This window comes from Molossus molossus, unplaced genomic scaffold (assembly GCF_014108415.1).
Source record: "Molossus molossus isolate mMolMol1 unplaced genomic scaffold, mMolMol1.p scaffold_m16_p_11, whole genome shotgun sequence".
In the NCBI taxonomy this organism is placed as follows: Eukaryota; Metazoa; Chordata; class Mammalia; order Chiroptera; family Molossidae; genus Molossus; species Molossus molossus.
The window spans coordinates 17,972,644-17,995,566 of NW_023425346.1; the positions used below are offsets into that span (position 1 = coordinate 17,972,644).

Sequence of the window (22,923 nt, forward strand, 5' to 3'; positions counted from 1 at the left end):
AGATTAAAAGAAAAGTGTAAAATCTATATGACAGCCTCCAAAACAGAAGTTGAAAGTAACACTTTTTACTGTCCAATGGATATGGGGTAGATTTTCCATCTTCCATAGTCATTGTCACTGGTTTTTCCCCTGGTCAGGGGAGAGAGAGAGAGATTCCTGAAGTGATTGCAAAGAACCTTGAGGGTATTTGTCTGATCTGTTTGAGGTCCAATAATTTTTAGATAATTATCTTTAATATAAAACTAATGGGAAAACTTTCCTTATGTCCTACACTAATTCTTTTCTATTTGAAGGTAGCCTCCCACAGCTGAATAGGGCCATGCTATGTTCAGGGCCTTCCCCCCAGGGAATCTGCCACATAGCCACCTGCAGCCTCTCTTGCTCTTGTTGACAGACAGAAAGGTTGGCATTCTGTGCCTCAGAGGGTGCAAGAGGACAATGTCTACGTTCAGCCCGTCCCTGCATTGCTGCGGTGCCCCGTGTCCACTTCAAGCGAGTACGCGGGGCTATCTGTTGTTGATTCCAACCCCCTTCCAAACTGACAAGGGCATTCTTCTGATGGCATCAACATGTCCTAGTTTAATGCTCCTCTCAAATTTCCATAGGGGCATAGCCCGTATGGGCACAACTTTAGTAGGCCAAGTTTCCTTGCCCTCCTGCTGACATATTTCCAGGCCATTGGCTGCTGCCCATGAGTCAGTAAAAAACCAAATGTAGGGGGTTGTACCGCTGCTCAATTCTTCCATCGCAACCAGAAAAACCGCATGCTGTTCAGCACACTGAGCCGATTATTCTTACCTTCTTCAATCAGAGTCTTGCCATCCACTGTCTTAATGCGGTTTTCCAAAGGGCATAATGTCCGTTCATCTTGGAACTGCCGTCCATAAACCAAGCAGCTTTTTGTTGTTCAGTCAAGAACTGTTCCCAGGGTGCTGTCCATGTGGCCATCAGTTCTGGCAGCTCCGTGGGTGGCGTTACAGTTGGTCCTAGGGGGAAAGGTGACCTGCTGGTGGCTACGGTGGGTGTCTCCTTGCATTCCCCTGGCATCATGCTCCAGTGTAAACCGTTTTCATTTTATTATGGAGCTCTTCCGAGCACTGCCGTCCTCAGTAGTGTTTCTCTGACATCACCCAAGACGTTGGTGTCTCAGGCTTCATGATAATTTAATGTCCTCAGTCTGAGGCAGTCTCAACTGATGCACAATAGCAAGTCAGTAATCGTCTCTCAAATGGTGTGTACCAGGTGGCAGCATCTGGGAATTTTCTGGTTCAAAATCCCAACTGTTGCCACGGGGAGGTGCTCACGGGCTTTTGCTATAAGCTCCAGTCTGCATGGGTTCTGGTGGTAGACCCTTCCAAAATCATACCTGAGAGGGGGTCGGAGGGGCCCAAACAGAGAGCTGCCACCTTCTTTCATCCAGACATGGCCTGCTTTAGTCCAGGCACCCACTCAAAATACTGTTCTTTTGTGTAGTCTTAGAGTATTCCCAGATGTGCAATATGCATTCTTCAAAATCCAAATAAGCCAATCAAACACAGGGCTGCTTGTTTGGTCTCAGAGTGGGGCAGTGATGGCAGCTAATTTTTGGCTTGTGGAGTATCCCGGGGAACTCCTGCCCAGGTTATTCCTCGGAGTTTTACTGTTTGGCCAGCCGTTGGACCTTTGCTGGGTTTTTCACCAGCCCCAGTTGGCCACGTTCATCACCATTGCATCCAAATCAGTCTAAGCCTGCTCTTCAGTGTTCGACATTATCATAATGCCATCAGTGTAGCACGTTATTACACTTGAGACCTGCATCAAGTTCCCGTCCCTTTTGACTAAGTTTCAACAAAGCCGAGTTCAGAGAACCCTGTGGCAGCTCAGGAAAAGCAAACTGGAATCCTCTCCACGTGAAGACAGACGGTGGTGGGTTCTTTTCCAAGATGGAGATAGAGAAAAGGGCATTTGCAAGGTCAGGTGTTGAGCACCAGCCTCTTGAGCTGCTGTGCTTTCTGTGTGGTGGAGACCGTGTCCAGAACTGCTGAGGACATGGGTGGTGCCACTTTATTTCAGACTCAGCAGCCTACTGTTAGTCCCCATGAGCCATCGCCTTTCTTGAAGGCCACACAGGGCTACTATACAGTGAATTCGTTGGTACCAGTGCTCCAGCTTCTAGCATGTCATTCATTTAACTGATCATCTCTTTTCGTCCACCAGGTATCCTATACTGCTGTAAGTCCACCGCCTGTGGGCTTGGGCAGCTGTACTGGTTCCCATTTAGAATATCCAATTAAACTGGCCTGAGGGCAGATTTATGTGCTTCTGTAAGACAAGATTAGGGAGGGGAGCTTCCCCCGGTCAAACACAGTATTCATCCCAATAATACATTTAAGTAAGGGAGATGCCACCACCTGACACTAAAGCGGTTCAAAACCCCTAATTTTCATCCAAACTTTCACCGTAATCCCATCAGCTGTTTCATTTCCGTATCCTCCCATTTAACCTTGGCCCTGTTAAGACTTCACAACGGGTTCTGTAATCTCCGTGCAATGGGACTCTGTATCAAGGATTCCCAGAAAATCGTCTCCTGCCCCTGGCCATGTTACCCACACGAGTGCATACGGCCTTGGGTCCCCAGCTGGAGGTGCCTCTACATCAATCTGTACCTTGATTCATCTGCCTAACCATCACCCTGGGGGGCTTCTGGTCAGATTCCTCATCATACTCTTTGCCTTCGAGCTCTTTAAATTCCTCCAAACTTGGGTAACAAAGTGGACTTGTTTGGGGCCCTTTAATGTTGGAGGACAACCAGAGGGTTCCAGTAATCCACCCCATCTCTGACAGTGTTGTATCAACACCTTTGTTTCAACTCCAGCAATGAACACTTCATTCATCCCAGTCTTCAATAACCGTCTGAAGACTTCCACTCTGCTGGGTGGATTCCCTTGACTCTGCCTGTGTCTCTCCCCATTTTCTTGATTACTTTAATAGTCTTGGTATCAGTAAAATCCATACAGGGAAACTGAGATAGCAAATCTGACAGGTTTATCAAACTATTGTTTGATTCTATAGCAATACATTTACATGGGGTGCTCATGCAACCGGGGCCCCCTTAATCACCGCATTTACCCTGACCTTGATAAAGGGCATATTCTATGTGTGACTATCCATCCCAGTCATCATAAAGCCAGTCCCAATGGCCTACTTTCAAAGTATATCAGCTGCTTCATCAGGTGTGTTCCACTTGACATTCACTGGGGGACAGTTACCTTCTCAGGGTTAACAGACAATACAGTGGCTTTTACCCAGTGCAACACGCTGACTGTTTCTTCAGGAGTAACCTTCAGTGTATCTGGATCAGGTAAAACCATCTGCAGTTGTTCAGAAGTGACCTGTGGGTTCTTCACCAACCCAAACATGCTCTTCTGTTCTGCAGCACTCAAAACCAAAGACACAGCTGTCAAACCGGTTACCCTCACTATCCACTTTACTAAAGACTCTTAGGGAAGCTGATGATACTGATCCACATAACGAGCCAGTTTCTTCATACTATAGCCCCTGGTTTCAGTTGTTGCATAGTCTTGCCCTCCCCCTACACTGACTACCTTCTTGGTGACCAAAGGTCTTAGAGGTGCTTTCTGTTGCTTTGAGGCTTATGGCTGAAGCTCAGATCGACCCAAACCAAAGTTTGGTTCAGCGTCAAAGCTCGATCCAGCACTTTATTTTGCTTTCATTTTTGATGTTACAGATAAATAACCAGAGAATCGTATATTTATCATGCTTCTTATTTCTCATTTCTTTATATAGCCATTGAGCCAAATTCTTGGGAATCAGGTCTACTACCATTGTTATGTTTCACTGGTAGCTTTTTTTTTTTATCCTCACCCGAGGACATTTTTTTTTTTTTTTTTTTTTTTGATATTTTGTTCAGATAGAGTGGGAGGGAGAGAGAAAGAGAGAAACATCCATGTGAAAGGGACACATCGAGTGGTTGCCACCCACACAACCCAACCAGGGCCGGGGACAAACTGCAACCGTGGTATGTGCCCTTAGCGGGAACCGAACCCGAGTCTCTCCGGACCGCAGGCCGACGCTCTAACTGCTGAGCCAAACCGGCCAGGGCAGTAGCTTTTACCTTTAGTAACTGATCACAGCATAGCTGTAGTTTGATACTGTGGGTGATTAGGTGGCCACCCAGGTCAAAGGTTCTCCATCTCCACAGAGATAGGGCAAAACAGCTGCAGTTGATAAAAGCTACAGGAATTGTCTAGAAGAAACCCTCCCCCACTGGATTTATGGCTTAAAAGTGGCTGAGACAAGCTGAATCCAACTTGGCAACTAATTTCACCTAACATGCCCCCACCCTCATTATACGCTGTGATACATCAGTATGCGAAACGATACACTCTGAGCTACCACGACCAGAAATGGAGAGCCCACAAAAGGACATAAATGGCCAACGAGCTTCTCTAGGAAGTCTCCACCCCTTTCCTGGGAAGACCCAAATATTCCTTTCCCTCATTGAGAACCCTACTCCTTGATAAAGTAAACCTCAATAAAGGAAGCAAATTCCACTAAAGAGGGCCGACTCTGTCCGTGGAGTAGCCCATTCTCTGCCTCACTGCTTCACTAATAAAGTAACTTTCATGTTAAACTCTCTGCTGGCTAGTGTTTGAATTCTTTCCTGCGTGAAGCCAAGAACTCACAGTGGGTCACCAACCTTCCTGGCCCCGACCTTCCACCAGAATGCCTTTATCCTTTCTGTTCAAAAACCATATGTTTCTATGAGCCAGAGCCTTTCAAGCAATCTCACTTCACTGACATCAGCTGAATCGATGTTTTGAGACCCAAATCCCAATGGGAAGAGGGATTCTTCCTAGACAAAAAAAACGAAAAGAAAATTTCTGGAACACCAGCAGGGTGGCTAAGAATTCAACTCAATTGTGATACAAATGACCTAGAGATAACATTAGATTCCACAGGAAACTGGCCCTTTACCCCCCCTCCCACGCCCTCCCTGACACACAACACACACACAACTCAGACGCCAGCGGCAAGCCCAGTAGTTATCTGTGCTTCTGACCAACTGGCTATAAATTAGGGGTTCCCACGACCTCCTGCTTGGGTTCTAGTAATGTACCAGAGTGGCTCACAGATCTCAGAGAAACATGTTACTTATTGTAAAAAAATATAACTCGGAAACAGCCAAGAGATGTACAGGGCAAGGTGTGGAGAAAGGGTGCACAGCCTCCATGCCCTCTCTGGGCTCACCACCCGCTGTGCACCTCCTTGCATTCACCAAGCTGGAAGCTCACCAAACCACCTCCTTTTGGGTGTCCATAGAGGCTTTATTCCACAGTCATGCATGACTAAGCCATTAGCCATTGGCAACTGATGTAACCTCCCACCTCCCTCTCTTCCTCCACCCTGCAGCTGGGGGAGGGGACTAAAAGTTCCAACCCTCTGCTCCCGTGGTTGGTTCTTCTGACAGCCAGCCCCCACCCTTGGGCAGGGTCCCAAAGTTGCTTCATTAACATAACAGCGAATAGAAATGTTGGCGGTGGCAGGAATGGCACCAGGTGTTAGACCAGTGAGGTCAGACAGGACCAGGGTTCAGCAACCTCAGTACTTGAGTTCTGATTAGGACGGAATTCAGAGCCAAGATTCAAAGTGTAAGAGAACATTTATTTATAAAATCACAGAAGTAGGAGAAGTAATTCGTAGAAGAAATAGACTAAGGAAACAAGTTATAGAGGCAAAGGAGGGGCCCTTGGAGCTTAGAAGTGAGGAGAGTAAAAGATCTGGGGGGAGGGGGAGGAGAGGCAGGAGGGGAAAGGGCAGGCTCCCGGGAGGGAGAGTGAGTCCTCCTCCATGCTAAGTGTTTTAAGGTGGAGAGTTTAGGAGAAGTCCCAAGGGATGATCTTAATAGACTATTCAGCAGCTTTGCAAGTGTGTCCCTTCAGGGTTAGGATCTCCACTGATTAATTGGTCAATGCCAGGGCAGGGGGTCATTAGTCAATGCCAAGGTCCTGAGGTCAGCCATGGTCTCTTGTCTGGTTTTGCTGCTTTTCTGGGCCTGGAGCTGAAATACAACTGAGGTCTAGATGTTATTTCTAGGGGGAAAAGGTCAGGGGGTCCAAACCACCTGACCAGCGGAGGAAAGGTTACCCTGGGGACAAGGTCCCACCCTACATTTGTCCTTTGCTAGGTATCCAGGGTTTTTCACCCTGGTGACCTTCTATACCTGGCCCATTGTTCTTGCTCTGCTTGTTTCTGTCTAACTGCCTACCACAAAAACACAGACAGTCTCAGCCTATGGCCTGAAGTTGAAATGGACAAGGTCTTCCAAACTGAAGCTTTCTGAGACAGCTCAGAGACATCTGCATTGGCCGCAGACAGCAAAGGGAATTCAAGAGCAGAAACCAGAGTGAGATGGTGGAAGCCTTGCTGCCCGCCCCTGGCCCTCCTGGTGCCATCCTCTTCCCTGGCCTCCTGATCCACGAGGCTACAGGTCCTACCAACTGTGCCACACTGATAAACAGCAGTGTCTCACATGTTTGAGTAGTCTCTGTCATTTACTAAAATCAGCAAGCAGGACAGAAGAGGAAGAAGCCCACAGGTCTTAAAAACAAGAGCTTCGGTTTCCCTGTCTTATTAATACCCATCGACAAAAGCCTATCTAAACCTATACAAAATTTTGTAAGAGTTTATGTGAGCCAAATGTTTGAGAACCTGACCAGACGCAAGACCTCAATGGATTGAGGAAATGCGCCAGAGAAGGACAGTTCTGCAGTTCCTTTAATGCATTTAGAATCAAAAGAGGAAATGTGAGGAAGGTGCACGAAATCCATTGGTGACAGATGAAGGAGGTGGGAGAAAGCAACACGGGGAAATGTCTAGGATCGCATGAAAAGCGAAATCAAGAAACACATACTTGTTTTACACGGGTGGGTGCAGGATAGTCAATACCTAACGCTACAGCATGTAGAGATGGTATGGGGGATCGAGATAACAATGAGGGGTTCTGTGGCCTTGTGCTCTGGTGCCTGTGGTTGTGCTTTCCAGGGATCTGGAAGAGAAAATTACTCTGTCATTTCAAAGCTATGTTATCCTAGATGCAAGAGAACCATGGACAGGGCTCACTTAAGGGAAAGGCTGACCTTTGCTAAGTAGACCTGGGACTTGACTACCCGCCAGGGCTTGCCCAATGAGGAATTTATGATCAGACCGTCCTCTGTGGTTACTTCTGGTCACTGAGTTTGTCAGGCCTGCCATGTGCCCTCCCCTGAGCTTGTCAGCACACTTTGTCTGTAGATAGTAAACATGTTAGGTCTTCCAGGCCATCAGCCTGCGACACAACTACTTTCTCTGCTGTCGCAGCGAGAAAGGAGACATAAAATTAGGGGGGGGGAGGGGCTGTCTTCCCACAAGACTTTATTCTTAGACACTAACATTTGCGCTTCATATAATTTTTGCATGTCAAAAAATATTCTTCTTCTTCTGATTTTTTTTTATCAACCATTAAAAAGTTTCAAAGCCATTGTCACTGAATGAATATATGTGAATTTCAATTTAATTTTAAAAATTCTTTTAAGCCATTTTGGCTTGTGTGCTATACAAAAGCCGAGGGCAGGCCTGATTTGGCCCGTGGGCTGGTGGCTTGTCAACCCCTGTCTTAAAGACACAAGCATTGCCCTGGCCAGTTTGGCTCAGCGGTTAGAGTGCTGGCCTGCGGTCCGGAGAGACCCGGGTTCGGTTCCTGCTAAGGGCACGTACTTCGGTTGCAGTTTGTCCCCGGCCCTGGTTGGTCGTGTGGGTGGCAGCCACTCGATGTGTCCCTTCACATCGATGTTTCTCTCTCTCTCTCCCTCCGACTCTATCTGTACAAAAAATGGAAAAATATCCTCGGGTGAGGATAAAAAGCAAAAAAAAAAAAAAAAAAAAAAAAAAAAAGACACAAGCATTATCGTAGATGCACTTATGTGGAACTTATGTGAATATTTATTATTAAAATAAAAGGTATTATTTTATTTAGGATCCACTAAATCGCTATGTGAGATATTTTTTTAGAGAGAAACCCAGGTATACATACGTTTATTAATCTTCCCAAGATTAGGTCCCACAGCCGATGATAATAGCAGGATTTGACTTCCGGGTCTTTCTGTGTACTTGTCCTACATGAACATTATGAGAACTGATGTAAGTTGAGCATTCAACGCGTGCCGGGCACTGCTCTGAGGACGCTAGGTCAGCTCCTCTCAACCACAGAAGCTTCAGCCGTGTCTGGAGACATCGTTGGCCAGGGAGGCAAACATCCTGCCATGTGCAGCACCTCCCCACAACAGAATTATCCAGCCTAACATGTCAGTTGTACCGAAGATAGAAACCCTACTCTAGATGTGTTATCTCATTTAATCTTCATGACAATCAGTATCATTCTTATCTCCCAATTAACAGACGAGGAAATCGACATTTGGAGGAGTTGAATAACACACCCAATGTCACCAAACCAGAAAACTGGAATCAAACCCAGGCAAACCCAGCCACTAGCTCAAGGCCTGCTCAGTCACAGATACTTGGTGAATGAATGAATGCACACACACACAAGTGATGCCAGAACTTCTGCCTTTATTATCACTGGAACTTTTCAGGTCTCTCTCTCTCTCTCCATATATAGGTGTGTGTGTGTGTGTGTGTGTGTGTGTGTGTGTGTGTGTGTTAGACTGTTAGACTGGTGAGGTCAGACCTGACCTGGGCTCAGCAACCTCAGTACTTGAGTTCTAGCTAGGAACGAATTCATAGCCAGGACTCAAACTATAAGAGAACATTTATTTATAAAATCACAGAACTGGAAGAAGCAATTTGTAGAAGAAATGGGCTGAGGAAACAAGTTATAGAGGCAAAGGAGGGGCCCTTGGAGCTTAGAGTGAGGAAGGGCTAGTGCCGGGCCTGGGGGAAGGGGGAAGGGGCAGGGAAGGGGCAGGCACGCTTCCGCAGGAGAGCGCACTGGGTCCTCCATCCGGACTTCTAAGGGTGGAGGGTTTAGGGGAGGCCCCAGGGGAAGATCTCAATAAACTATCCAGCAACTTTCCAGCTGTGTCCTTTTAGGGTCAGGATCTCCACCGATTGATTGGTCAACACCAGGGCAGGGAGTTATTATTTAATGCAGCTAATCCTGAGGTCAACCATGGGGTCGCTTGTCTGATTTTGCTGCTTTTCTGGGCCTGGAGCTGAAATACAATTGAGGTCTAGATGTTATCTCTAGGAAGGAAAGGTCAGGGCATCTAAACCAATATGACCAGCAATATGCTAGGGGAGGAAAGGTCCCCTTGGGGACAAGGTCCCACCCTATAATTGTCCTTTGCTAGGCACTTAGGGCTTTTCACCCTGGTGACCTTCTGTACCTGGCCCATTGTCCTTGCTCTGCTCGTTTCTGTCTAACTGCCTATTATATCTATCTATCTATCTATCTATCTATCTATCTATCTATCTATCTATCTATCATCTATCTCTATATAAACTTCACATATTGGAGCAAACTTTTTTTAAATGTTATTGCACACATTTCTTCTCCTTAAACATTGAGCTGAATAATTAAACTCAAACATTTGCTTAGTGCTTTCAGACACACAGAGGACTTTCTATCTGTATTATCTTGTCTTAACCAGAACACTGTAGCGGGTGTTCTATTATTACTCACCCCTCATCCCCTTTTGGTAAATGTGAAACTGGGGCTCTGAGAGGGATGGTGACTCGCTCAAGGTCACAGGACCAGGAAGTGGGGGGATTGGAGTTGGCCTTCCGGACTTCTGACTTATTCTCTTTCCACTTAGGCCTGCTACTGCCCCCCCCCCCCCCATCAGTGGACCTCACCTTGAGGATTCAGGGTCTTCTGAATTCAAGGACACAGGCCGGTGAGTTGCCTGTAGTTCACTGTATGTTGTGTCCAGTGAACTGCGAAGCCATATAGGGTCGCCATGTCTCCAAGTGGCTGCAGGTGCGTTTTCTGTGCACAAGCATTTTCTCTGTATAATGTCTCAGTTTCTTCTTCCCTCGCTGTCTTGTAGTCAGCATGCCTGTCTTTGGCACCTCCCCTCACACACACAGCTTCCACTAGAGAAACAGGGCCAATAGGAAGAGGGTTGTTACAAGAAATTGGCTCATGCAGTTATGCAGCTGAGAAGCCCCACGGTCCGCCGTCTGCAAGGCGGATTCCCAGGACAGCCATGGGGGTAGTTCTAGTCTGAGTCTGCATGCCTGAGGACCAGGGGACCTCAGAGTGTGGATCCCAGTCCAGGGGCAGAACACCCATGTCCCAGCTCAGCAGGCAGCCAGGAAGCAAAAGGGGCAAATTCCTCCGTCCTCCACCTCTTGTTCCATGCAGCCCTCAACACTGGATGACGCCCATCCACACTGGGGAGGACAATCTGCTTTACTGAGTTCAGATTCAAATGCTAATCTCACCTGGAAACAACCTCACAGACACCCAGAAATAATGTTAATCCTGGGCCAGCCAAGTTTACATATAATATTAACCATCACTTCTAATTTGATACTTCTAATCTGCTTCAAGGTAGAAAACCAACTGTTTGGAGGGATCAAAGTCATACCTAATGTAAGAGTAGCAGGCTCTGCGTGCAGGCCTGTGGGGCAGGCAGTCTTCTGAATAAGGAGTAACAGCTGCCCCTGCCTGGTTTTAGGTTAGCTGTCATGTAGCTGGAAGGGAAGGATAAGGACAGCAAACAGAGTAACTTACAAGCTGGGTCAGGAGGTCAATGCCACCAGTGATGGAACTCGGTAGAGCTTCCTAGGTTAGCCATCAGGAAACAATTTCTAGCCTGGGGTTTCTACAATGGACAGAATTGGGCTCAGAGGCAGGAAATTTTCAGGTCAGCTCTCGAGTCTGCATCAAACATCTAGCCAGGAAATGCCCTCTGCAGCCGCGGCGGCCGTGGGGGGCTCCATCTCCATCGTTGCTTCAGAACCTTCCACCTTCCGCATGATGGTCCCCCAGCCTGCCTAGATTTCAAGAGACTTCTCTCTACCTGAAGAACTCCCTCTTCTTCATCAGTGTGCTTCTGGTGGAGGCAGAGGTGTCCCTGAGAAGAATCAATACAGAATCCAGGTAGTCCCGGGGTTAGGTTGGATGACTGCGCTACTGACTCTAACTATGATTCGAGTAAAGTGGTCTCATGAAGGCTTAACACCATCGTAGGACACTCAATGAAGGCCAGCTCTTACTATTGCTGCTTTTACCGTTTTACCATTTATCATTTCGTAGACCATAGTCTGTTAAATCCATGTCAGTAATGCCTTAGCCTTGGGGGAGCTCGTTGGTGGAAGGAAGGGATCTTGTTCTGCGTTCCTGGGCCCTGTCGCGAGTGGGCGGAGCATCTGCAGGCTGACCCTGTGAGCCCCGCGTGCACAGCCCGGTGCACTGCGGTTCCCATGCGCCAGGCACTCTTCCAAGCGCTTTACCTGTGGTAACTCACTGAATCCTCCCAGAGCCAAGAGGCAGATGTTATTACTGTCCCCACTTACAGGTGAGGAAATGGGGCGCAAGTTCACCCAGGAAGTTGTGCAGTCAGGATCACACTTGCTCTTTCATTTTCCTGAAGCACCCTCCTTGTAACCCACAGCCTCCCCCTCACCCCCCTACTCACAGATGAAATCTCATTGAGATTTTGAGGCACATTTCTGACAGTAACCTCCTCCCAAGTGATTTTTTTCTCTTCCTGATATGACATTTTCCCTCCCTCTTGTAAATCCACCAGAACTTTCTTCCTTCCTCTGCCTTGTGCCCCAAACCTGACTCTGCCTTATAAAAGAGGCTCTTTGTGATCTTGTCTATACTCTGCAGTAGAGTGTGTCAACGCACAGGTGTGGAACCAACCAACGTGTACTGAAATGAGTTGTTGGGTCTTGATCAGCATTTTCAAAAATAAGTAGAGTAGAATAAATAGAATGTAATAAAATGCCTAGAATGGAATAGAAGTGTGATAAAACTGAAGAAAATATCAGAGTGTGTCCCATGTAGTAAGAGCAAGTATTGTTTGATGAGAGTTTTTGTATCTGTAGGGTGTGTGTGTGTGTGTGTGTGTGTGTTCACATGTGTACATGCTGGATTGCAACATAAAAGTATGTCTCCTGGGGAGTTACTGTTGAACGGGTGTGGAGTTTCAGCTTTGTGAGACAGAGTTCTGGAGTCCTGTTACCCAAGGCTGTCGTCCCCTCTACCTCATTAGTGCTTTTGTTTCCCACGGTTTCAGTTACCCCTGCTCAACCATAACCCAAAAATATTAAGAGAGAAATTCCAGAAATAAAGAAATCATAAGTTTTACATTGCACACCATTCTGAGTAGCATGATGAAGTTTCCTGCCATCTCAGTGCACCCTCCTCGGACACGAATTATCCCTCCGTCCAGTGTGTCCATGCTGTGCTATGTGTCCTTTAGTCACCTAGTAGCCAGTTTGGTTATCAGATCCACTGTCATAGTATCGCAGTGCTTGTGTTTGAGTCTCCCCTACTTTACTTAATAATGGCCCCCAAGTGCAAGAGCCATGATGCTAATGACATCTAATAAAACAAATTTACCACAGGCTAGGTGTTGTACACAAGAGTTCACTTCCCACAGCATATTTCTGTCACAGAAACATCACCAGACTTTAAATAAGGACCCCAAAGCACTTTCCCCCATTACCCTTGTGCCCTCTATACCCTCGTCCACCTGCGCCCCACAAGCACCTCACTGGTGTCCGTGCCCATGAGTTCTCTCTCTCGTTCTTCACTTTGGTGCTCAGTCCCGCCCCCTCCCACCAGAGCCGTCAGCCTGCTCTCCGTCTATGAGTCTGTTTCTCTTTTGGTTGGTAGTTCAGTTTGTTCATTAGATTCCACATATGAGTGAAATTGTATGGCATTTGTCTTTCTCTGACTGGCTTATTTCACTTAGCACAATGTTCTCCAGGTCCAACCATGCTGTTGCGAAGGATACAATTTTCTTCCCTTTTACAGCAGAGTAGTTCCATTGTGTAAATGTACCACAGCCTTTTTATCCACTTAACGACAGATGGACACTGGGGCTGCTTCCAAATCGTAGCTATTGTCAATAACATCGCAATGAACAGAGGGGTACATAAGACCCAAAGCACTTCCAGTATTAAGAATGGAAATAAGCCCTGGTCAGTGTGGCTCAGTTGGTTAGAGCATCTTCCCATACACCAAAAGGTCACTGGTTCGATTCCCAGTCAGGGCACATATCCTGGTTGGGGCGCATATGGGAGGCAACTGATCAATGTTTCTCTCTTGTGTCCATGTTTTTCTCTCTCTCTCTCAAAAAAAAAAAAAAAAAAAAAAATCAGTAAACATATCCCAGGTGAGGATAAAAGCAATGGAAATAAACATGAGCCCCACATAAAATTTAAGAAAGATTAATACAAACAAGCAAGTTCATTACTTTCCAACCTGCTTATTCCAGTTGCGGGTGGCCGGAGCCTCCCTCTCCAGCAGCTCAGGGCAGAGCCCATCCTGGGCAGGGACCCCGAAAGGGAGGGAGCACTTGGGTTGCACATGCCTTTTGGGTCCCAGGGGAGGGAATGTACTGTTTTCATTTTTTCAGAGCTATGAACAATTCTGTCTGGCTTCTGACCTAAAAAATCTTTTACTTACAAAAAAATTTTTTTTTCTTTTGAAGAAAAGACCATTTGTTCTTTAAAAAGCTGTAATCTTCTAAATCAGAGGAAAAATAATTTCCCAGCTACTTTTGCTTGGAGACAACGTACTTCCTGCTCCTATTTTACCCCCCCCCCCCTCCTGTCACTCACTCATTGAGGAAGACTCCCACGATCTGCCCTCCCACGAGGCCTGCTAGGTGCCGGGAGTCAAGGGCGGCAGACCGGGTCCCCACACGGGATTGCTGACAATCCAGTCACAGGGCCCAAACAAAGCTCGCGCTCCCAAAACGCAGTCATGGCAGCGGGCAAACCCCGTGAGAGCAGGTCTCCCTGGCAGCAATTCTGTCCATGGAGGGAGGAGCGGTGCATCCAAACCTCAGCCCCCCAGGGAACTCCGATCTGCCCCCTGCGGGCATGTGGTCCCCTCCCCTGCAGCGTGCAGTCCCGCCCCATCCCCCTCCGGTAATGGAGGAGCCCAACTCCAGTCCTTTGGAGGACCTGACATCTTAGGAGTCTTGCGGTGAAGCTGAGGTTTCTCTGGTCAAGGAGGCAAGGCAGGGCGGCTCAGGCAAAGGGACAGAGACTCGGAAAAGTGTGTTTAGGAAACTTCTCGAGGCCCATCCCACTGGAGGGGCCCCAGGTGGGACACAGGTGGGAGGATGGGGAAAGAGACGGAGGCAGGGAGGGCCAGGTTGGATCCAGGTTCAAGAAGCTAAGGAGTCCCTTCTCCTCGGAAGTAGTTCCTATGTTTTTGCTGTTAGTTTCCCCCTATTTGGATAATATTAAGCATTCAGCTTTGAGACAGGGGGTGGGGAGAGCTTTCAACAGACTAAAAGAATCCCACACCTTGACAATTCACTCTATCCGATGAGCACTAAATTAATTTCCATATTAACGCATTATGTAGAGATAAGACACAGAAACACGAATTATAAAAGACATGTCAGGAGACACGTCGGGCTCTTATTAAATTTCCGAAGAATGCAGTGTGTGCATTAGTCTGAAGCCTGGAAAGCCAACGCGGGAGAGATTTGCAAGGAGCAGCGGTACAGAGATGGATTACCTAGAGAAATAGATTTGCCTCTGGAGCTGATGTTTTCTTTTCCACTGTGAATGGAACAAGATAAGACACATTTCTTACAAAATGGAACCGTTTCTGGCTTCTTTCCCCCTAATTCCCAGCCCCCACCCCAGTACCGCCAGGTACAGAGGGTGGCTCTCAGCACAAACTGTGTGGGCCCCTCAGACAGACAGGCCAAGCAGCACTTGCAGGTGAATTGTGCAAATCCAGGTGAAATGCCAGTCCCCAATGTGCTCAGCCTTGACTCTGCACTCTGTCAATCCAGCCTCGAATGATGAACTGATGAATTTCCCATGTGCAAGGTATCACTGAGGCCTCATCGCCACAGGGCCTAATCCTAATGCATTTTTAATCTTCCCCCTTTTATCCAGCCACCAAAGAGAAAAGATCAACTTGAAAAAATTCCCTGGACAGAAGTTGTGTGCCAGTTTCTTTGAAAGACTTAGGGCACTGAGGGTAGAGTTGTTAAAAGTGCCAACACGATTCAGGACGCCTTGCCTGCGGCGGACACCAGCGGTGGCACCCTCGGGACAGCGTGCGGACTGCCCGGTCCTCTCTACACTCCTGTGGAGACTCCAAAGCACACGGCATATGAGTTGTTCTGTTTTGGAAAGAACAAGGCAAGGATGAGGATTTGACCTGCTATGACCTTGCTTTGTGACCTTGAGCAAGTCATTGAACCCTTCACTTTCCTCCCCTGTCCAATGAAGAGGCTGAGCTGCTGATCTCTAATATCCTTGTGAATGGTACTGTCTATTACTCCTAGTATTCTATTAATTAACAGAACCTTATGCTTTCAAATTATGGTGGACACTGATGAGCCTCCCAGATGGCTCCTCAGAGAAGACTCAGCTGTTGGGAATGTTACTGGGAACAGTTGCCTCAGGCTGCAGAGAGCGGCCGGGCCCCAGCCCATCCTGGGGCAGCCCACGGGAGTAAAAGGCCTGGCTCGCTCACCTCCACTCTAGCTCCAGAACTACCCATGCAGCTGGTCAAGGCTTTCACTGGACTTCAACTTCTCCCTCTGCCCAATCGTGCTTTGGGCTGTTTCTTAGCAAGCAGCCTGCATGCCATCTCCCTTCGCAGCATCTGCTCCCTAGGGAATCCCACCAGCCACGCCCGTTTCCAAAGATTCGTGCAATTCCAACCTCTGACGGCACCCTGACCCAGCCCTCCTCCCTCATTTTTCAATCAAGAAAATAAAGGCTTAGAGAATGATTTACCAAGTTCACTCTGTTGGCAGAACTAGGGCTAAACCTTTCGTTTCCCAAGTCTCGGCCACATCTTTCTACCACACCTCAGTGCCTTCCCTAACTGTTCTCATTTTCCTTGCGTGGTGGAGAGTCATGGAGGCAGAGAGATAAAGCGATTCATCCATCCACCTCCACTGCAAGGGAGAATAATAAGTAAATGCATGAATTCATGAGTTATTCACTGTCTCTACTTTAAATAAATAAACCATGGGTTTTCATTTGGGGATTTTCTTTTAACCTCCTTGTGAAGCCAGATCACACAACAAACTCTGGATTAGGAACCAGAAAATGAGTTTTCGTCGCAGCTCCTTTAGCAAATATGCTGCTGTTTGATATCAGGCTCTTTCAGATTCAAGACTGATTGCTGGGAAGAGGCTGGAGTCAGGGGTGGGGAGGAGGTTAATCTTGTTGTGAAATTATAGCCAGTGATGACGGTTACATGAAATGTAGTTATGGGGTGGAGGGAAGCTGGCTGAGGGCTACACAGACAATTTTTGTAATATTTTTGCAATTTCTTATAGTTAAAATTACTTAAAAAGTTTAAAAATACTCATAACCAAAAGATGGTTTCATTTATTCTAACAGAATGGATGGCTTAAGTGGGGTGAAGGGCAAGAAATGGGCAGGTTACAGAACATACTAGAGTACGGAATGGTGTTTGAAATGCCACTCAGTTAGATGGAGGCAGAGAACATTGTTGCACCAGGCATGTACTTTTAAAAACATGTCCTTCGTGACTGAAAAACCTAGGGACTGACAATCTTTACGCCAAAGCCTTGAAAAAATGTCAGCTTCAGCACCTGGTCTCTTGTTTGGGCTAAACCTCCCAGTGAGGCTCAGCGGTGTCCAAGTCTCTCATCCCTGGGGTCTGACCACCCCCCTCATTTTACAGGTGAAGAAACGAAAGCCCCGACAGGTAAACAGCTTGCACAGGCTGCTGCCCAGAGAATGGCTGGTTTCATATCATAAAAGCAGATAATTCCAAGATATAAACAGACTCCTGGCCAGTGGTTTGCCTAGCGTCTTGTCCTGTTTCAAGAGCCCGGAGTCGGAGGATCCCTCCCCTGTGGAACGACAGATGTCGGGGACTGCGCCCTTCCAGACAGCAAGCCCCAGCCAGGAGCCCAGACCAGCAGCCGTGTCAGGCGGGCTGTCCTGGGTGGTCCCCTGGGAAAGGATCCTGACAGTAGGACCCTGACAAATCATTCAAGAATCGAGCATTTTCAGTTTTGAAACTAAACTGCATCCCAGGATACTGCCAACTGTGAATGAAATGTCATTGCAAAAGAAAAAATCTAAACTGAATGGAGACAGCTGCCTCCTATCACAATGGCATGCGATAAAAGGTCCGTTTCTTTAAGTTCTAACTTTCTCCTAAGGAAAGTGAATGTTTTTGGAGTTACAAGATGCAAATACTAACCAAAACTGCTGTTGATTCAAAATACATGTTTTCTAAGTGGTGTGCAATGTCCAACAAAATCACAGTGACCTCTTATTCATGTTTCCAAGTTCAAAGTCCCAAAGAGGAGTTTGAGGTTTTATTCATTCACATTTTGAGGAATACACACACACACACACACACACATATATATACACATATACATTTATAAATATATATATTTAATTACTTTGTATTGCAGTATACCTTATATACAATCAAATATATAAAACTAATTTTATCCGTTATATACCTAGTAACTACCACTCTGACCAAGATAGAGAACATTTCCAGCACCCCAAAAGATTTCTAGAGTGCACAAATATTTAAACAGCACTCGAATATTATGCTAAGGGAAGGCTCCAGCCTCCCTGTCTGGGTGGCCAGTGCTCTCTGCCCTGGGATAAACCTCCTAGGTAGCCAGCAGAGATGGGAGGAAAGATTTCTCCTAAAGGCAGCTGTGAGACATTCAGGCACACTAATCCAGAGTTCTCCACCAACTGCCTTCTCAAAGCAGACCGATGCCCTTGAAGACATTTTCTTGACAAAGCAAAAGAAGCTTTAGGCAAGGGAAAAGGGAGGGGGGCTGGGTGAGGATGGCAATGAAGGGGAGGGTTAAGGAAAACCCAGACTGGGGAAAAGGAGAAAGGAGACAATGAATTCCGAGAGGTTTGATTTTTAAATTAAGGGTTTCAATAAAGAATAATAATGCTTAATAGCCACGGAGCGGTGAAAACATCCGTCTTAAGGCTGAACCATACAGATGCTCCTGGTGGTTTGGGAGCCGCCTTTTCTTCCTGAAGGCGAGGGGAGCGCCAGGTATCAGCTTTCATTCCACCTTTTCCGATGGGAAGTTCCCTTCTACTCTAAAGTCAGGATTTCATAACACACGAAGCTGCTGGCAACCCAGGGTTTTGGACTGGACTTTACCAAACTTCTTCATTCTAGGACACGTTTAAAAATCCTTCCTTCTGAGGTCTTTCACCCAGGTTTCCTCTATGAGGGGCACGCCTGCCTACTCGACAAATTAGAAACTATATCTTCCGAATTTCAAGTTCTAGTTCTAAAAAGGAGCTCAAGGCTCTCCCCACCTCCCAAAAGCACAGCCTCAGCTCCTGCCCATTGTCTCGCCAGGGGCCTGGTGAGCAGATGAACTGAGCATAGCTGTGTCGAGGACAATTTTAAATAAGACATTTAAGCTGTGAACTGGATTGGGGCCCTTAGAAGCAGACGGAGTTAGGACCCCATGTGCCGACCTTTAACAGTGGAGGAGGAAAGATAATAAACAGGAGGAATTATTTCTCAGAGGATACAGCTCAACCTTTGTCATCTGTAAGCCTGTTAACCTCCTTCCTCTCTAGCACGAGTGAGAATTTTGAGACAATACCAAATCCCTGTGAACTCAGAACTCTCTTTTTCTTTTCTTGCAAGTCGGGGTTTGACTCATCTGCCTTCAGCAAGCCCGGCAGACTGTGTGCGCACAGCCTGAACGCCCAGTTGAGATCAAACTGAAGCCGGTCCCTGCTGTGGAGCTAACTATCGGCTCTGGTCATACATTGGAGTTTCTGTTTACAGTGAGCTGATCTGTCAAAATGAATTGGGGCTTTTTCTTCAGGAAGGAGGGACTGTTTAATGAACAGATATCTGTGAAGAGAAATCCCACCTCAGCCTGAAGGTTTACCTTTTTTCTCCAACTTTTATAACCCGCTCCTCACAGTATTTTCTGATTATAATATGTAAATATCACAAATTCTTTGAAAATAGTTCAGGCAACTTATTAAAAATATAATACTCTTACAATATAAAGTAATATATTTTACTCTCCTAAGATAACCCACTGATAGTCTGTGACCACTTCTGCAAGTGCCTCTCTGTGCGAACGTGCACATATCGATGTCATTTTACAAAAGTAGGGTCTAGTATAAACGGTCATATTTCCTGTGGACACCTTTGCCCACCTCTCTGTCCTCACCCATGTGTGCCCCCACACCCATCTCTGTTGCCCCAAGTAGCCCAGGTGTCCTCGCCAGAAGGCAGTCTGAAATGAGTCGACATGTGATCGTTTACTTGAGGAAGTGATCCGGGAACAGGAGTGAGGGGCTGGAGAGAGAAAAGCAGGGAAGGAATAAAAACCAATGCCAGGTTGTTTTATGGAGCTGGTCACTGCCAAGAGCAACTGGGACACAGTCTCCCTGAGACCCTCTAGGAGCTGTGCGGAGTACACCTCAGAATTGTCCGCCGGTGGGAAGGAAGATGCAAGCCCTTTTTATTCACTAGCTGCTACCTCCCATTGGCCAAGGATTGCCACGGGGAGTACTAATTCCCTCTTACTTAGAGCAAGTGCCAGACTGATTTAGCAGTCACCTCACAGAGTGGCTTCAGCAAAGCCCCAGGCAGAAAATGAGAAGTGAGGTGCAGCTGAGGAAAGGTAGTGGAAGGTGATACCTGCACAAAGCTGGTCAGTGCAGCAGTAGACACAGTGGAAGGTGGCTGAAGGGATGTAGAGCATGAGGCATGAGAAATCGCCAATACAGTTACTCCTTACACCACCCACGTCTAGCAGCAGTCTTTACAAAGACTTAATACAAGAGAGTTAGGTACAGCTGTTCCCCAAATCATTGTTGCTATGTATCATTGCTTTTCCCCACACTCATTTCAGACTCCCCTCATCCTCAGCCAGACCTCACTCCTTTATCCCTGCTGAATGAGGCCTTAGTTCCCTTACCCCTATTAGGTCACAGTTGCTACAATGACCCATTTATACTTACTACTTGGCATGAAGCACCAATGTACCCTAGGATCCAGATGTGCTCCTTTCTTACCCCATCGGGGAGCAGCAACCCTAGCTCCTCATAGTGTTCAAGGTAAATTAGCCCCAACAGTGTAGTTCATGGTCCACTGGCTCAAGGGCTAAAATGACTAAGCAGCAGTTGTGCCTTCAAGTTCAGCAGAACCCTTGTTCAAGTATGCCCCCCCACCTCCACCAAAACATCTAATCCAACAGATTATAAGGCTTCAGGGGGAAATAAGAAGTTCTCAAGGGGGTCACTGGGAGTAACAGTGAGATTGGCTAATCCTTTCTCACCTCTTGGCTCCCGGATTGATGTAGTCTAGCTATCAGGGACCCAGGTCACACCCTGGCCATTGGTTCATTGCATATAACACATCCTGAAAACTACATTCCAACACCACTGAGTGCTGTGCCCAAGATAACATCTTAGGGGAGTCTAATAAGTCTTTCATCCCGAATCAGGCTGTCAACTTGCAGGTGATGTGCTGCATAGTGGAATCAGTGATTTCTATAGTTATGCACCCAATGGCACACCACTTTTACTCTACAATAGGTCCCTTATCTGAGGCAATATAATATAGGATCTATGCTGGTAAATTCTGTAGGCCCTTGGATGGTGACGCTGACAGCCAGGGAGGGGAATCTCATCCAGAGTAGGCATCATTTCCCCCACCCCCACCCCACCCCCACCCGGGGCAATGGACAGAATTTATTTTATTTGTGAAGTATTACATTTAGAGAAAACACGCACACAGTTACACAAGAGAGCCGCTCAGCAGTGTATGGAGATGTTTCTCACAAATGATTACCAGAGTTCTAAGATGCTTTCCATTCATTTTTAACAAATATCATGAAAAATATTCCCAAAATAGCCACCTTATTAGCAAAGAGTAAGAGAGCTAGTCATACTCTCATGTCAACAAACAACTCTTTTGTAAAGGTAAGTACACAGATGTACCGTGGCAATTAAAAGGGAAAATTAGATTTTTATCTTCTCTAGGGTGATTCTCCACCAGCAGTTCATCGGAAACGTGCCTGGCAGAGCAAGCAAACGGGACAATCAACCATATCTGCACAAATGCACATCTAGCTGCCTTCCCAAAACAAGAAGACTCAAAGCACGAAACGTTTCCTAAAAGGAAGAAAACCCCAATCCTTCAGAATGTACTGTCACAGAAGGGCATCCTCGGCAGCGGCAAACATCACTGCGAGGTGTCCCTGGAAACGCTCTCTACAGCCAAGGGCAGCAGCCCTCCTGGTCGGCTCTGGACCCAACGGCATCTACTCTGACGCTGTCCTACCGAGAGTGGCAACGGACCAGAGTGCTGAAGACACCTGGGACGGGACAACCCAGTGAATTCTCCTTTTTTGATGACAGCTCCTCAAATTCACAACTGTTGGAAGACCAGGGATTACCTTGTGCAGCTATTTCAGGCCATCCTCGGTTTTGATACAGGACTGTTCAATGTTGTAGTCAGTTCTCTCAAGGACTGTGCCCTGTTCTACAATGATTGCTCCGAAGTCCCTAACGATCTCGTTTAGGTCAGAAATCGACTGCACCATCTGGCGGATCTCCCTCTCCCTCTCTTCCACCTCCAGCGGGTTCTGTTCCCACCAGCACCAGCTGGTCATCCGTGAAACCCCGATCGCAGAGAGTATTGCCGTCTCCATCATCCATCAGTGGTACTGATGTATCAAAGTAATGCTGGGATCTTTCCTCTCGGTTCTTTGTGCGTTTCAGGTAGCCGTCCTGCGCGTGCCGGAAGCCGGTGGACAGGTGCAGGGCCTGCGCGAGCCGGAAGCCGCCGGACAGGTGCAGGGCCGGCGCGTGCCGGAAGCCGCCAGACAGGTGCAGGGCCCGCGCGTGCCGGAAGCCGCCGGACAGGTGCAGGGCCCGCGCGAGCCGGAAGCCGCCGGACAGGTGCAGGGCCTGCGCCTGCGCGTGCTGGAAGCCGCCGGACAGGTGCAGGGCCCGCGCGAGCCGGAAGCCACAGGACAGGTGCAGGGCCTGCGCCTGCGCGTGCTGGAAGCCGCCGGACAGGTGCAGGGCCCGCGCGAGCCGGAAGCCACCGGACAGGTGCAGGGCCTGCGCCTGCGCGTGCTGGAAGCCGCCGGACAGGTGCAGGGCCGGCGCGAGCCGGATGCCGGTGGACAGGTGCAGAGCCCGCGCGAGCCGGAAGCCGCCGGACAGGTGCAGGGCCCGCGCGAGCGGGAAGCCACCGGACAGGTGCAGGGCCTGCTAGTGCCGGAAGCCGCCGGACAGTGCAGGGCCTGCGCAAGCCGGAAGCCGCCACGTTGCGCAGGAGCTGCTCCTCCCGCTCGGAGCAGGTCCTGTGGGCCCGGCCGGGCAGCGCCTGCACACGCACTGGCACCTGTGGAAGAGCTGCGTGATCTCCTGTGGTCATCTCACTGGCGTGCCCTTGCTCACTGCTGTCATCCAGGGTGGGTCTGTTCAGATGCTGGTCATGCGGGCTGGCCAATTTCTTCATCTTCTGTTTAATCCGGCCAACATCGTACTGGATTTCATCCACTCCATCTACCCATTGAGACAGTAACCATTTGCTCACACCAATCGCTGCTTCTGAGTCTAAGCCAATGCGGGAAACCAGAGACAACTGATCGTCGGCAAGTTGCTCGGCTGACAGCTGCTGGTTTGAGATGGAATTATTCCACAGCAACAAAAAAGCTCGGTTAAATGCCTGGTGGCCAT

The 22,923-nt window shown here is 47.8% G+C and overlaps 1 pseudogene; it reads right to left on the reverse strand.

Moving 5' to 3' along the window:
* Positions 1–733: 733 nt before the first annotated feature.
* LOC118625576 lies at positions 734–22,923 on the reverse strand (annotated as a pseudogene).